Source organism: Mandrillus leucophaeus, unplaced genomic scaffold (genome assembly GCF_000951045.1).
Source record: "Mandrillus leucophaeus isolate KB7577 unplaced genomic scaffold, Mleu.le_1.0 Scaffold962, whole genome shotgun sequence".
In the NCBI taxonomy this organism is placed as follows: Eukaryota; Metazoa; Chordata; class Mammalia; order Primates; family Cercopithecidae; genus Mandrillus; species Mandrillus leucophaeus.
The window spans coordinates 404,359-421,920 of NW_012110497.1; positions in this window are offsets into that span (position 1 = coordinate 404,359).

Sequence of the window (17,562 nt, forward strand, 5' to 3'; positions counted from 1 at the left end):
AAAAAACCTAGACAACTAAAGGATTATTTGAATAGAAACGTTATTCTTTTTAACAGATTTTCCCATTCTGCATGTTCTTTCAACCTCACATTTTCCCTTTCTCTAACCTAACATCTGAAATCCACACACAACTATGTTCATTTGTTTTTAGCAGCACTGCTTGATCTACTTTGACTTTGATGTTCATGCAGTCTATAGGATGGAGTAAATGACAAATGAAAATGGAACAATGACTTCAGCAGAGGGACCCTGTGCATGAATTTAGACCATATGCCAAATAAGGTTCAAATGAATAATTATTAGCTACTGACGCCTGTAATGTTCATGTCTGAATTATTGAAGTCCTTAATATAATGGGATCTTAACTGGTCAGAAAAAAATATTTTTATATCTTAATAAACTTAAGATTGAATAAAATATCTATTAATACCAAATTCTTTATTTCTACCATTGTAATCACAAATTATACTTATTTTGACTTCAACTGAATTAGGTAATTAGGAAAATGTAAGAGATCCTGACATAGACATTTAAAGAAGACTTCTCAAATCTGTCCACGTCTGATCTTTGTTTCCTCTGTGCCCTTAGAACTTAGGAATTACTTACTTACCTGATGTTCCACAACAGCCATGAGTTACCCTGATGTGAACCAGGAGGTCTAACTCGGGGGTACTCCTAATCAGTCTGTCTTTCACTTCTTAGAATGTTTTCGTAGTTCTGTCTGTTACTCACAACCTAGAAGTTTACTATATGGCAATCAGGAAAACAGGATTTATTTCCTGTTCTTTATCTTGCTATCTACATGATCTTGGGTATATCTTTCACAGTTATGCAGTTGGGTCCGTGGCCTATTTTTTTCTTTTCTTTAAATTGAAAATGATATAGTGGAATCATATTGATTATTCTGAAATTGGGGATAGAGGAAATGCCATGGAACCGGAGAGTTGTAATATGAGAATTTCAGGAAAGTTTGTGTATGGTAGAAATAAAGCAGGGAAGAGTCTCTTCGTCTGATTTATTCTGGCAACATTTGAATTTCAAATCTTAAGTGAAAGTGTATATTTGTATTTATCAATGCTGGAATTGTACATAGATTGAGAACCACTGGACTAGCTCAACTTTAGGATATCTTCTGGTTCTCCTTCTCTCTCTCCTCTTTTGGTAGTTTGTATAATTTACTTCTGATCTATATATTTGGTTTCTTATTTGTAGTTTTTTTTTTTTGACAACTAAGTTTTTGAAGGCAAGGATTCAGTCTTCCTGTTTTGCACACACTATATCTTGCACATTGCTGGGGTTCAGAAAGTGATACCCAAGTATCATGCTTTGACATGCTGAGTACTTTATAAACAGAAAGATACTGCGGCTGGGCACAGTGGCTCACGCCTGTAATCTCAGCACTTTGGCAGTCCAAGTGGGAAGATCACTTGAGCCCAGGAGTTCAAGACCAGGCTGGGTAAAGTGAGACTCTATTTCCATTTAAAAAAAATTAAAAATTAGCCAGGCATGATGGTGTATGCCTGTAGTCCCAGGTACTCAGAAGGCTGAGGTAGAAGCATCACGTCTCCCAACTTTCTGTGTAAAAGCTGGCTACAAAGAAATTCTCCGAGCTCCCTTGTCTAACGGTAGGTCATAGGACCTTTATTCTAGGCAGAGTCCTGCCATATACCCAAGAGAAAGGAATGCCACACAGAAAGACCAAGCAAAATCTGAAAAGAGGCCTTGCAGAATGTCTTCATGTAGCCTGTCACCATTAGATCATTTATTTTTTTCAATTGTATTCCTACATGGATGTCCATTCTTCATCAAACCTAATCACAAAAATAGACAATTTTCTCTGGGTCTTAACTTCTGAAAGCCCCCATGTCATGTAAAACTTTGGTTAATTACATCTATTACGCTTTTCTCTTGTTAACCTGTCTTTCGTTTTAGGAGTATGAGTTGTAACTCCTATAATGGTAAGAAAAGGTATCACACCTTTCTTTTCTATTCCTAAAACACTAATCACTTGGTGAGATTCCCTGGAGGTCCCCTGGTGGGTTCCTCTGACAGGGAAGCAAGATTTTCCCAAGGATGAAGGATGAAAACCCAGGAGGCCGAGTATTTGCCTTGACTCTTTTCTTTTACTATTTTCCCTAACTTGCTTATTCACTGTGAGCATCTATGTTTGTTCTTCCCCTTTTTTCTGTTTCAGCAAATGTTCAGTGTCTTCACTTGTCCTTAATTACTTAACACTTAATCTAAGGAAATAACTGATAAATTCATTAGCACTGCATTTTAAAAACTAGTAAAAAAAAAAAAAAAAGTCAAGTGCTAACTGTTTCATGGGGTATTTTAGCTTTCTAATGAAAAAGTGTTCACACTAGTTGAGAAAATGTTCCAATGGTAAGATTTCAAGTATAAGTAAGGTCAGAGGAAAGAAAGTTTTGCAAATACAGAGGTCTTGCTGAAAATTCAGAAGTGATAGGATGTAAAAAAAAGAAAAAAAATCTGGGATATTCTAGAACACTTAGTTTATTGTTAATAATACATTTTATTTTTATTAATGAAGAGAACTTTTTATCTCCACTCAAGAAAAACCCCAAGAAACTGGAATTTGTGCTAAAAATTTTAAGCAAAATTAGATCAGAATTTCACTCGGTTTGGGCATCCTTAATAAAAATGTAAGGAATTATTTTTATGAACCAAAGTTATATACGTTTAACTCCTTCAAACATGTATTTGATATCAGAAAGCAGATGTGGAGAACTACATGTGTGTTACTATTTTGAAATTGTGATGGGCAATAGGCAGAAAAAAATGTATAATATAGTATGTGTAGACAATTTAATAGCTTTTTAAAAATATTTTTATAAAATCTGTCAAATTTTATGAAATTTACATTGAAAAAGTCTAAGATTTCTAAGTGGTCTATTAAAAATGTATAAGTTTATTTGTAATAATCTATGTATTAAATGTCACTAAGGGCTTAATGTATGTAATTTATCAGATTACTTGGGTTTGAGCTCTTTGTGAACTTCAATGGGCATGGAAAATTGAAATAGTAAAAGGAAAAATAAGTGTATTGGTTCAGATGTTTTAGTTACCTATAAAATCATCATCATCATCATCATCATGATCACTCCAAATGGCTTAAGCAACAAAGTAAGTTTCAGCCACTGAAATACTAAAGACTGGGGTCAGGCTGGCCTTCATCTCACAGCTGACTTCCCTTATAGTGGCATTTGCAGGGTCTATCCATGTACATATCAATGCCCAGAAACAGAGACCTTCTAGCTTCCTCTGAACTACTGAAAAATTGCTACACTTTTCTCTGATCCTTACCTATGACCAGGGGAATATCAAATTATCACCCACCTCTGAACCATGCACTGAGTAAAATAGATGAATTTAATTGGCTTAGCAAATCAAGATTCTTGCCAAAACTAGGCAGATGTGAAGACTGGGCTATAACTGGAAGGCATGAGACACAGATGTAGGGTAGGCAATCTCATGTCTACTACACATAGTATAGGTTTCTACTGAAGATGGCAGCTGATAGGTGGTGAGCAATAGAAGCAAAAGAAATCAAAGCCCTGGCAAAATGAAGAAAGTGTCCTTATCTTGGTCTCTGGGCTAGAGGCTTGGGGACCCTAAAAGAAAGATTGTCCCTGAGAAGCAAGCAACATTCTTTGTCATTTAATTTCTTCTCATGATTATCTCATTTGTTACTAAAACTCATGTACAGCCTCAATAAGGAAATGTGTCTTGGGATCACAGCCCTGAAAGTATTGTGGTTATCTTTACTGTGTTAGCAATAGGTTGGTCTCACTGTAAACTAACCTATTAGGAAGCAAAATACCCTTCATTTTCATAAGACATAATCAAAGAGTGGCTTTTTATTTTGAAATAATTTTCACTTGAAAAATATTAACCATTATGATTATGAAAGATTTGTGATAGCATTTGTTGAGTGCTTAATGTCGGGTACTATTGATTGTATTTTTATACGCATTATCTTAATACTCACAACTACCTGATGAAGTAGGTCTACCATGTCTCTCTTTTTCTGGGTGTTTTGAAGCATAATTTATTGCCATACAAGTCACACTTTGTTGGGGTACAGTTTTATGACCTTTGGCAAATTCATAAAATCATGTAATCTCAGTCCAGTCAGCAGTCTCTTTACCCCAAAAAGTTCTCTGATATCTCTTTGGCATTAATCCTTTCTCCTCTTTTAGAGCTCGTCATAACCACTGATTTGCTTTGTGTCCTTCTGCTTTCGCTTTTTCCATAATACCATATAGATGGAATCGTACAACATATAGCCTTTTTAGATTTTTTTCATCTGCATAATGCTTTTGGTATTTATCCATGCTGTTATTAATGCAAACCTCCTTGGATGTTATCGGTAATTCATTTTTAAAGGAATTCTTGAATAATATCACAGCATATGGATGCACCAGTTTATTTTCCCACTCACAAAGTAATGGATATTTGTTTTTTTTTTTTTTTTTTGGTGATTATGAATAAAGCCAGAGTAAAATATTGTCAGACATTTCTATATTAATATATATTTACTGAGACTTTTTTCATTTATCCATGGATATTATCTTTAAGTGGGATCACTGTGTTTCATAGTAGGTATATGCTTCATTTAATAATGAGGAAATCAAACAATTAATAGGTTAAATAACTAGCCCAGCTTCACATAGTAATTAGCAGAACTCCAATTTAAACAAAAGCAGTTTAGCCCCAAATTACATAGTTTTAACCATGACCTCCACATACTTGATCTAATATATCATTGTAAATAATAATTTTTTAGATTGAATGTAATTTTTCCTCTGATAACATATGCCATAAACATTGCTATAGGTAAGAAAGGACCAGCAAAGATCTGAATTTGCTCTTTTATGGCAGATGCTGCTCTTGGTACTTTTTTTTTTTATTTACTAGTGTTGATTACCCTAATGTGAATGTTTAAAATCTTTCTCCTATGTCTAGAATTAAACATTTTCTTTGTTTCTATATAAGATTAACATCTTTTCTAGAGCAAAATACATACACACACCTTCCTTGTGAAATCTTCTTTCTCTCTAGTGGCCACCCCAAGTTTAAGAAGGACCTCATGCCCAAAATAAAGTTAAAAAAAAAAAAAATTCTTAGATACCTTGGAGTCCAAACTGTTTGCCTTACAAATAAGGAATGAGGGTCTTTTGTAGGTTACTAAGTCCATAGCAGAACTCATTTTAAACTGAGGATTTTGCAGGCCCCCCCCCCAGATTATTCTCCAAACTGATGGTCATTTCTCTTATTAAATTCCACATAAGCCAATAATCAAATATTTATTAATAATCAAATATTTATTAATGTCTACTAATATGATATTAGTTTGGTTATTTTGAAAAATACCACCAGTATCATAGTAACCATCTCCTGATACTGTTAACTCAATAACTCTATTATAACAACTTTTATTTACATTTTCTTGATCCTGTCACCTCTGAAGATGGCAATTTCAGCTTCATAGTAGGTGTCATTAAGGTCTCCAAAATTCCTGAGTTACATTCTTTATCTTTGCCTGATCACAGTATGTCAATGGAACCAGTTATACAACAGCCTACATCTACTCACAATGGTTAAAACTCTGCTTTCAAACTGATTTTAAATGTGTCCTAGTAAACATTTCCATTTCTAACCTTCTTTTTCAATACTTCTTTCCTTTTTCATGTTTTTACTATTACTCTTTCAGAACTTATTAATTGCTTTTGTGGCAGCTTTTGGCTCATGGACATTATTGAAAATCCAATCATGCTCAAATTTTACCCAGTGAAAACTGAATTGCTAACTTTTTCTCATTCCAGTAGGACTTGCATATTATTTAATAATCTTTAAACCAGGAAAAGGCTTAACATTCTCTAAAGCACTAAGAAAAACATTAGAAGTATATTATAGGTAGCTTGGATAAATGTTACCTCAGTAGAAATCTTTATATTATAAAGATAAGGGGTATTTGGCTTTTTAAATTTCATGCTTTTTATTTTATTAAGTTCCAGAATACATATACAGGATGTGCAGGTTTGCTACACAGGTAAACGTGTGCCATGGTGGTTTGCTGTACCTATCAACCCATCACCTAGGTATTAAGCCCAGCATGCATTAGCTGTTGTACCTGATGCTCTCTCTCGCACCACCCCTTCCCAAAGGCCCCAGTGGGTGTTGCTCCCCTCCCTGTGTTCATGTGTTCTTATTGTTCAGCTCCTACTTATAAGTGGGAACATGTGGTGTTTGAATATTTGGCTTTTAAGGCTAGCTCTGCCCCTGTTCACTTTGGTTATCCACCTATTTGTGGAAGATCTATGGGAAAATTTAAAAAGATTAGCTTATTTTCCTATTTACTCACAGTCTAATGTTTGTGCATTTTAAAGTATTCTGATATAGTTCTCCGTTAAATTAGAAAATATGTAAACTAAGCTACCACTATCTGAATTAGGGAATGATTTTTGCTAATATTTATTTTTTAAATCTTTATGATTGTATTAAAAGCAATTATTAAAACAAACAAACAAACAAAAAAAAAAAACAACAAAAAAAATCACACGTGCTTAAGGTTCAGGGTTCAGCAGATTAGGAGGTTTTTTGGATTTGGGTTCACTGGTTAGGTCAGTGGAAGTTTCTGCTAACTCCAGAAACATTTTAACAACTTTTGTGAGGCTAATGCAGCAGTCAGACAAAGCTAATTTATCTCCATGGCTTTGTGTTCTTCTAGGGTGACGCTTTGTCAGTTTGACTTCCCATTTAGAGGTCAAAGCAGTGCACTTTAATTGGTGGTGGGTGGAAAATGTCTTGAGCAAATTATAACCTTCAGCTTGCTTAGGAATTTGGTAACTGATGTTTGCTAAACTTCATTTGCTTTACTCCCCAACCCTCACCTCAAAACTTTATGTCTGTGAACAAAGTGGAGCTGGTTTGTTATACCAACCTGCTTATCCCCTTAACTAAATTATAAATCTATAAATCAACCAGTATATAATATAATATGCCTGCATGGTCAGCACTGAAAAGATCATAGGAAGTGATTTGCTAGTTAGCATGGAAGATCATATTAACTTAGGCCATAGGAACACTGCACTGTAAGTAACTACATAATGCCTTACAGGTCTAAAATGATTAAGTGATTACAAAGCATTCACAGAACTACTGCTACTACTATTTATAACAATGAGAAAAATAGTAGTTAAATGATTTTTATGTGCACTCATCACCAGGCTAAGTGACTTACAAGCATTGTCTACTTTAATCTTTACTAAAATCCCAGATTATGTATTATATTTTGTAATATAATTATATTGCATTAAAATATAATATTATCACTATTTATTTAATGGTCCTCCACAAAGTTCATATATTGAAGACTGAGGTGGTTTGGCTGTGTCCCCACCCAAAATCTCATATTGAACTGTAACTGCCACAATTCCCACGTTGTGGAAGAAACTGGGTGGGAGGGGACTGAATTATGGGGATGGGTCTTTCCTGTGCTGTTTTCATGATAGTGAATGAGTCTCACAAGATCTGATGGTTTTAAAAATGAGAATTTCTCTGAAGAAGCTCTTTCTTTGCCTGCTGCCATCCACATATGTTGTGACTTGCTTCTCCTTGCCTTCAACCATAATTGTGAGGTCTCGCTAGCCATGTGGAACTGTAAGTTCAATAAAACTCTTTCTTTTGTAAATTGCCCAGTCTCAGGTATGTCTTTATCGGCAGCATGAAAACAGTCTAATACATTAATTTGTTATCAGTAGAGTATTGCTGAAAAGATACCTGAAAATGTGGAAGCAACTTTGAAACTGGGTAAGAGGCAGAAGTCAGAACATTTTGGAGGGCAGAAACATGTGGGAAAGTTTGGAACTCCCCAAAGACTTGGTGAATGGCTTTGACAAAAAATGCCCATAGTGATATGAACAATGAGGTCCAGGCTGAGGTGGTCTCAGATGGAGATGAGGAACTTATTGAGAACTGGAGTGAAAGTTACTCTTGTCGTGTTTTAGCAAAGAGACTGGTGGCATTCTGCCCCTACTCTAGATTTGTGGAACTTTGAACTTGAGAGAGATGGGGATTTAGGGGATCTGGCAGAATAAATTTCTAAGCAGCAAAACATTGAAGAGGCGACTTGGACACTGTTAAAGGCATTGAGTTTTGTAAGGGAAACAGCTTAAAAGTTTGGAAGCAGAGCATAAAAGTTTGAAAAACTTGCAACCTAACAATGTGATAGAAAACAAAATCCCATTTTCTTAAGAGAAAATTCAAGCCTCCTGCAGAAATCTGCATAAGTAACAAGGAGCTGAATGTTAATCCCCAAGACAATAGGGAAAAGTTCTCCAGGGAATGTCAGAGGTCTTCATGGCAGCCCCTCCCGTAACAGGCCTGGAGGCCTAGAAAGAAAACAGGGTTTCCTGGATCGTACCCAGTGTCCCCATGCTATGTGCAGCCTAGGGACTTGGTTCCCTGTGTCTCAGCCACTCCAGCTGTGGCTGAAAGGGACCAACATAGAGCTTGGCCTGTGGTTTCTGAGAGTGGAAGCTCCAAGGCTTGGCAGCTTTCATGTGGTGTTGAGCCTGCAAGTACACAGAACATCAGAATTGGGGTTTGGGAACCTTCACGTAGATTTCAGGAGATATATGGAAATGACTGGATGGCCAGGCAGAAGTTTGCTGCAGGGGCAGGGCAATCATGAAGAACCTCTGCTAGGGCATTGCAGAAGGGAAATGTGGGGTCAGATTCCCCCCTACAGAGTCCCTACTGGGGTACCACCTAGTGGAGCTGTGAGTAGAGGGCCACAATCCTCCAGACCCCAGAAAGGTAGATCTACTGACAGCTTGCACCACATGCCTGGAAAAGCTGTAGACACTCAACACCAGCCCATGAAAGCAGCCAAGAGGGAGGCTGTACCCTGCAGAGCTACGGGGGCAGAGCTGCCCAAGACCATGGGAATCCACCTCTTGCATCAGTTTGACCTGGATACCAGACATGGAGTCAAAGGAGATTATTTTGGAGCTTTAAGATTTGACTGTCCTCTTGGATTCTGGACTTGCATGGGGCCTGTAGCCTCTTTGTTTTGACCAACTTCTCCCATTTGGAATGACTCTATTTACCCAATGCTCATACCCCCATAGTATATAGGAAGTAACTAACTTGCTTTTGATTTTACAGGCTCATAGATGAAAGAGACTTGCCTTGTCTCAGATGAGATGTTGGACTGTAGAGTTTTGAGTTAATGCTGAAATGAGTTAAGACTTTGGGGGACTCTTAGGAAGGCATGATTTGTTTTGAAATGTGAGGACATGAGATTTGGGAGAGGCCAGGCTGTTTCCTCACCCAAATCTCATCTTGAATTGTAACTCCCACAATTCCTACATGTTGTGGGAAGAACCTGGTGGGAGATAATTGAATTATGGAGGCAGGTCTTTCCTGCACTGTTCTTGTGAATGAGTCTTACGAGATCTGATGGTTTTAAAATGAGAGTTTCCCTGCACAAGTTCTCTTTGCCAGCCGCCATCCATGTATGATGTGACTTGCTTCTCCTTGCCTTCTGCCATAATTGAGAGGCCTCTCCAGCCATGTGGAACTGTAAGTCCAATAAACCTCTTTCTTTTATAAATTGCCTAGTCTTGAGTACTTCTCTATCAGCAGTGTGAAAATGGACTAATACAAAAGCCTTAGCCCCTAATGTAATGCTGTTAGGAAATAGGACTTTGAGGGGGTACTTACATTAAGATGAGATCATGAGGGTGAGCTCATCAGGCTGGGATTAGTGTCCTTATAAGAAGAGACAGGAGAGGATATTATGTCTTGCTCACTGTCCCTCAAGCCTTTTTTTTTTTCTTTTTTCTTTTTTTTTTTTTTTTTTGCGCTATGTGAGGATACAGCATAAAGGCAATCAACCACTCATTAAGAGGGCCTTCACCTGAACCTAACCATTCTTGCATCCCAATCTTGGACTTCCCAATCTTCTAAGAGTAAAAAGAAATTTGTGTTGTTTAAGCAACCCGATTCCCTATCTATGGTATTACATTATAACAGCTGAGCTAAGACATTTCATTATTTGTATGGGGAAACTGAGATTAGACAGGCTGAAAAAAAATTTATAAAACTCACGTAGGTAGTAATGATGCCAGTGGAGACAGAGTGTAGGCCCAGGCCTTAATGGATCAAAAGCCATGTTTTATTTTGGGTTTTGTGTGTGTTTGTGGTTTTTTGCACAGAGTTAGGTACAGCGGTGCTAAGGACAGATGTCACAACCCCATAGTCTCCTCCCAAAAACTTTCTGTGGAACACAGGAAGTGCCAAAGTTGAGATATCACTCCATTTGTTTATTCATTTACTCAATTTTTGACTTTTCATATAAGACATACTAGTGTGGAAGAAGATGCGTCTAATACATAAAGGCAACTATTAAAGCAGAAAAGATACACTATAGAATGTTGGCAATTCTACTTTTGTTTGCACTTGACACTTTTCCTGTATGACTCATACTATTCTATGTAACACTATATTAGTCTAAGTAATTATCCTTTTTTGGGGTGGGGGATGGGGTGGCAAGGCCTTGTAATGTTGCCCAGGCTATACTTGAACCCCTGTCCTCAAGCAACCCTCCTACCTCAGTCTCACAAAGAACTGGAATTATAGGCATGGGCCTCTACTCCTGGCCAGCAATCATCTCATATATTATTAGGCTTGTACAAATTGAGTATGGTAAACAATTTCAATCTTAGGTCCAAGTAGGGCAAAATGCTCCCCTTCTTTATCTAAGAAAATCATTGATTTTCTTTCTTTTTTCCACAATTACTCTCTTCTATTAACACGACTTTCATATTTTCTTATGTCATGCAGGTTCCAAAGCGTATTTGAGCAGGGAGAAAAGAGAATCAGTGCACTTGAAGATAAGACAATGGAAATTGAGTCTTGGAAACAAGAAAAGAGATGGAAGAAAAGGGAACAGATCCTGTGGGATAGAGCAAACAGACCACCTCGTGCATTGTGGGAATCCCTGAAGAAGAAGAGAAAGAAAATGGAATAAAATACTCAAAGAAATAATAGCTAAAAACCTCTTAAATGAAAAAGATACAAGTATGAACATTAAAAAAATTCAAAACACATCAAAATGAAATCAAAGAGACCCACACTAAGACACTTTATAATCTTTTGAAAGATAAAGACAAAAAGAGGATCTTAAAAGCAGCAAGACAAGTGACTTATATACAAGAGATCAGCAATAACATTATCAGATTCCTCATGAGACATTTTGAAGGCCAGAAGGCATTGGACTGTGAAAATCTCCCAAGTGCTACAGAAAGCAAAAACAAAAAAACCCACAAAAACAAAACAAAACAAAATAGCCACAAAAACGCTGCCAACCAAAAATCCTACAGAAATCTGTCCTTCAAATGTAAGAAATTAAAACATTTTTAGATGAACAAAGCTGAGGGAAATTATTACCACTAGACTTACTCTACAGAAAAGTTTCAAGAGACTTCTACAAAATGAAATGAAAGAACACTAGACAGTAATTTGAAGCCATATAAAGAAATGAAGATGTCAACAAAGGTAAGAACATGAGCGATTATAAAACTAGTATTATTGTAATGGTTTGTACTTTCACTTTTTGATTTCTACATAATTTAAGAAACTAATACATTAAAAATAATTTTAAAAGCTAATTTTGTTATAGCTTTAGTTTGCAACTCCACATTTTGTGGTTTTTAAAATATAATTTAAGACTGATATATTTAAAAGAATTATCCATCTGTTTGTGGCCATGCAGCGTATACCTGTGTAATTCTATGACATAAGTGACTAAAAGAGGTGAGTACAAAGCTGCAAAGTTTTTGCATGTTATTCATGTTAAGTTGATACAAAGTTAATATAGAATATTATAGCTTTAGAATTTTAAATGTAATCCACATGGTAACAAGCATATATACAACAAGAAGAAATTTAAACATGTCACTACAAAATAAACAGAAGAGGAAAAATAGAGAAAAATCAATAAACCCAAAAATTACTTCCTTGAAAAGATGAACAAAATGAATGAAACATTAACACTAAAAAAAAGAGAAGACTCAAATTGCTACAGTCAGAATTGAAAATGGGTATATTACTCCTGTTTCTAAAGAAAATAGGACTCTGGACAATTACATAGCAACAATTGGATAATCTAGATAAAATGAGCACATTTCTAGAAACACAAAATCTAGTCAGAGAAAGTCATGAAAAGATAGAAAATCTAAATAAATCTATAACTATTAAGGAGATTGAATTCATAATCAACCATCTCCTGACCAAAAAAAAAAAAAAGAAAAAAAATACCCTAAACCTGGAGCTTTTTTTGGTGAATTTATTTCTTTGTTGAATTATACTAAACAGTTAAAGAAGAACACCAGTCTTTAAGTTTTCTGGAAAACTGAACAGCAGGAAATATTTTTCGATTTACTCTATCAGGCCAACATTACTCTGATATCTAAGACAAGGACACTAATAAAATTATAGACCAAGATATCTTATAAACATGAATGCAAAATTTCTCAGCAAATACTAACAAATTTGGCAATGTATTTAAAATTATTATATACCATGATTGAATAAAATTTATTCCTGGAATTCAAGAATAATTTAACACATGCAAATTGATCAGTGTAATAGACTACATTAATAGAATATGTATTTAAAAATATGTATGTATGTAAAATTTCATCTTTGATCCCAAAGTTGTTTAGAAATCTTACTAATTCTTAAACATGAGAGTTTTATTCTCCTTCTGTGTTATTTCTAATTTAATTTTATAACAATGAATATGATCTGGTAAGATAAGATTTTAAGTGTATTTTAGCTAGCTTTGTGGTTTAGCTTATGATCAATTTTTATAGTCTGTGTTGTTAAAAAAGAATGTATATCACGCATTTATAAAGATCAACATCCCATGTTAATTTTGTTGTTTAAATCTTTCATAGCACTTTTAAACTTAATTTATTTTTTCCTTCTTGATCTATTAATATTCAAAAGATATTTATTCAGTCTCCCTTTAATCCCATCATATTTTACTGCTTTCTGAATAACTTCTACAGATCTTTCAGTTTACTAGTTCATTCTTTACCATTGTCTAATAGAAATTTAAATGTGATAATGATTAGTACATCCATCTTACATGTGAGAAAACTAAACTTTAGAGTAACTTGGCTAAGAAAGTACATTTGGTATGTAATGGTTGAACCAGAGTCAAATTATACAGGGCTTCAAAATCTATTCAGCTTTATCCCTAATACAATAAATAACATTTTGCTAAAGAATAAGAAAGAATTGGATTGATATTCTAGCAATCACATAGAGACACCTAGCTAGAATGATAATATTGGGGATTCAGCTTCATTTGAAACCAGCTGATTACATTTCTTGCCATGAGGGTTTCCGAGGTAAACTCACAACTTTGAACTCTGTATGGACCAGTTTGTTTGTTCAGGGACCCTGAAATTCTATCAAAACTATGCACCAACAGGCACATGTAGAACCAATGTAAAAGTGCATTTGGGGAAGTAGGGAAGAGCTTAAGGTATTTTCCTGTCAAACTCTTCAATATTCTTGGCCTCAGAAAATAGATCAGAATAATGCATTTTTTTTAAAATGCTTGCTACTCTGTAACCTCCAGATTCTTGAAAAGGGTAGATAATTTGAGACTTACTTGGAGATTTGCTTCCCTACTATTTTGCCTTTGTTAGTCAGTTTACAGAGGAAACTTAATAGCTTTCGTGATAAAAGATTCTTCATAGTTCCATCTGCAATGGAATTTTTTTTTTACTTGAATAGCAATAAATAGAAAAATATGTGATTTTAGCTTTTCTATACAGATTCTATCAGTTATAAAACAAACATCTGAAGTAGACTCTTTTCTGCTCCTCTTAACGTTAAAATTTCATTGACTTGCAATTTTATTGATCCTTGAGGTTACTTTGCACTTTGCTAGTATTAAGAACCCTGGGGAATGAGAAGCTATTGGAAATTCTGATTCCATTCACCAGAAATCCACCCATTCCCCCCTCTCATATTTACATCTGCCAATACTTTTCTCATTTGCTTCAGAGGGTGATAAATTTAGGCATCCTTTAGCATGCTATTCTTCATGTAATTCTATCATCCACATAAACTTTTTAACATAAGCCATTAAACATTATGAAGTTTCAATAGATGGCACCTACATAGCAGTATTGGACTACAATATTAAGTTCACTAAAGAAATCATACTTGCTGAAACTCCCTTATCCACTTGCTATAAAAGGCTATATGAGATAGAATATATCAGTATTTTCAAATTATGGCAAGTGGGATCTATTCACTGATCAATATTCTGTATACCTTAATGCTATCTGGAAAATGCACACTAGAAATTAAACGTTTTTATTTCTTATTTTAACCTGTTGTTTTAGGTCTTGAACCTTCTATTAATCTCCATCTCCAACTGTGACCTTATTGTGTTTTTTAAGCCAAGAGCAGAATGTAATCAATCAATGGGACATGATATTAGAGTTACTGTAATCACTATTTTAATAGTTATTCCATATATATGATCAGAATAACAAGTTATGTTAAGCCACTGCTGTAGATATCATAAATCTTTTGATCACGCATTTATTCATTAACTCAGTAAACAGCATAGATTGAATAGATTCTAGGTGCTCAGCACTTGGTTACATACTCAAGACACCAAAATAGTATATTATGATTACTTTGATAAAAAGTGAAAGAAATTTAACTATTTAAAATTAAGGAAATGGGTGGAAAGTCTTCACTCACTTCTCTAGAAAATGTACAGTTAAGCTTTGCTTTCAGCTATGGTGAGATCCAGTAAAATAATACTCTCCAAAGTTTACCTTATTTTCTCCATATTCCTGCTCTTCTTCCTCTACAGTACATAAACAATATGGCCATAGCATTTGTTACCTTCCAGGTTTATGTTTAACACATAATTCATAATCTCAGTTGACTTCTCTCATGATCATTCCAAAAAGTATCATGAAGGATTTTCTAATTACTACTTTTCTATATTGAGGCACATGCTCATTCTTTAATCAGACTGTGGCTAGGAGGATAAAATGTTCTGATGATTCTATTTTGGTTCATGAGTTCATCCCTAATGTTAGTATCAGAAATGTACACATTCATATTTCATAATGACCAAGAATGCAAGTGTTGGTTCTGTTAACCAGTCAGCAAAGACGGAGCTTCAAGGGCTCCAGCTGTTATGCTGTTCTTACACATACACACACTCATATACACAAAAAAGAAGTAATACATGCCAATAGACTATATATATATATATATATATATACATATATGTTCCTGCCTTGTTCCCAGAGATGTCAAAGTTTGCCTGAGGATGTTAATTTTAACCTGACATATCATAAATTAATAGGATCTAGCCAAAAAGGTAAACGAGATTGCTCATGAAAAGTGTAGGTAACAAGAATAAAATATTTAAAATCCCTGAGGTTGGAAGGATATTGGCTTATTCAGAGACTTAACAAGAGCTAGTAAATCTAGAACACAAAGCATTTGATAGAGGATTGGAAGGTAATGCTAAAGAAACACATAGACAATTCCATGTCTGTTGTACCAGGAAATGTAGATACTTTATATTTTCATTGGAAGAAGAAATAGTCACCATTTATTATTTTAAAATACAGATATAACAATCAAATAAGAAACTTTGGAAAAACAAAATAAGATGTACCATTTATGAAGTGTATACTTCAGTAATGTTAAGTACATTCACATTGTTGTGCAACAACTTTCCTGAACATTTTCCTCTTGCAAAACTAAAACTCCATAATGGCTAATCCAATTGGGGTATAATTGACAAGAATTATACATATTTACAGTGTATTATATGATGTTTTGATATATGTATACATTGTAAAATGATTAAATCAAGCTAATTACCCATCCCCTCCTTTTTTTTTTTTTTTTTTTTTGTGGTGAGAACATTTTGCATTTCCTCAGTAATTGAGTATATAATTTATTATTATTAACTGTAGTAACCATGCTGCACACATAGATCACCAGAGCTTATTCATCTAAAACTTTGTATCTTTTGACTAATCATTCCTCATTCCCTTCCCCCACCCCCTATTCTCTACTTGTCTGGATTCCACATACAAGTGAGGTAACACAGCATTTGTCTTTTTGTGTCTGGCTTATTCTACTTAGCGTAATATTCTCAATGTTCATCCATGAGGTCACATAGGACAGGATTTTCTGTTAAGACTGAATAAATATTACGTTGTATATATACATCACATTTTTTTTTAATCTATTGCTGATGGACACTTAAGTTGATTATGCGTCTTAGTGTTATAAATAATGCTGCAGTGAACATGGGGCTACAGATATCTGTTTAACATCTTTATTTTATTTCCTTTCGGTATGTATGCAGGAGTAGGACTGCTAGGTAATATGGTAGTTCTGTTTTTAATTCTTTAAGGAACCTCAATGCTATTTACAATGGCTATACTAATTTATACCTTCCCACCAACCGCATACAAAGGTTCCCCTTTCTCGGCATCCTTGCCAAGACTTTATCATCTATCTTTTTGATAACAGCCATTGTAATAGGTATGAGGCAGCATGTTATTGTGGTTTTAATTTGCATTTTTCTGAGTAGTGATGTTGAACATATTTTCATATACTTGGCCATTTGTATGTTTTCTTTTGGAAAATACCTGTTCAAGTCCTTTTCCCTTTTTTAATTGGGTTTTCTTGATATTGAGATGGTGTGAGTTTGTTATTTATTTTGGAAATTAATGCCTTATCAGAAGGTTTACAAATATTTTCTCACATTCCACAGGCTTTTTTCTCTGTTTGCTGTGCAGAACTTATTTACTTTGATATAATTTTATTGCCCATTTTTGCTTTTGTTGCCTGTGCGTTTGAGGTCATGTCCAAAAAATCATTTCCAAGACAGATTTCAAGAAGCTTTTCCCTTGTCTTCTACTACTTTTACAGTTTCAAGTGTAACAATTAAGTGTCCAGTGTCATTCTTCTATACATGGACACTGTTTTCCCAACACCGTTTATTGAACAGACTCTTCATTCAAAGGTCTTGGCAACTTTGTCAAATATCAATTGACAATAACTCTATTTACTTCTTGGCTCTCTGTTCCAGTGGCCTAGATATCTGTTTTTATGTTAGTACTGTGTTGCTTTGGTTACTATAACTCAGTATATTTTGAAAACACGTAATGTGATGCCCTCCGCTATGTTCTGGTTTCTCAATATTGATTTGACTATTTGTGTTTTATGTGTGTATAGTTCAATATAGGTTTTAGAATATTTTTCTATTTCTGTGAAACATGCCATTAGAATTTTTATAGGGATTGCACTGAAGGTACTGATTGCATTGGGTAGTATGGCTGTTTTAACAGTATTATGTCTTCCAATTCATGAACACGGAGTACCTTTCCATTTATTTGTGTCTTCAATATTTGTCATCAGTTCTTTAATTTTCAGCTTACAGCTTTTTTTAACCCCCTTAAA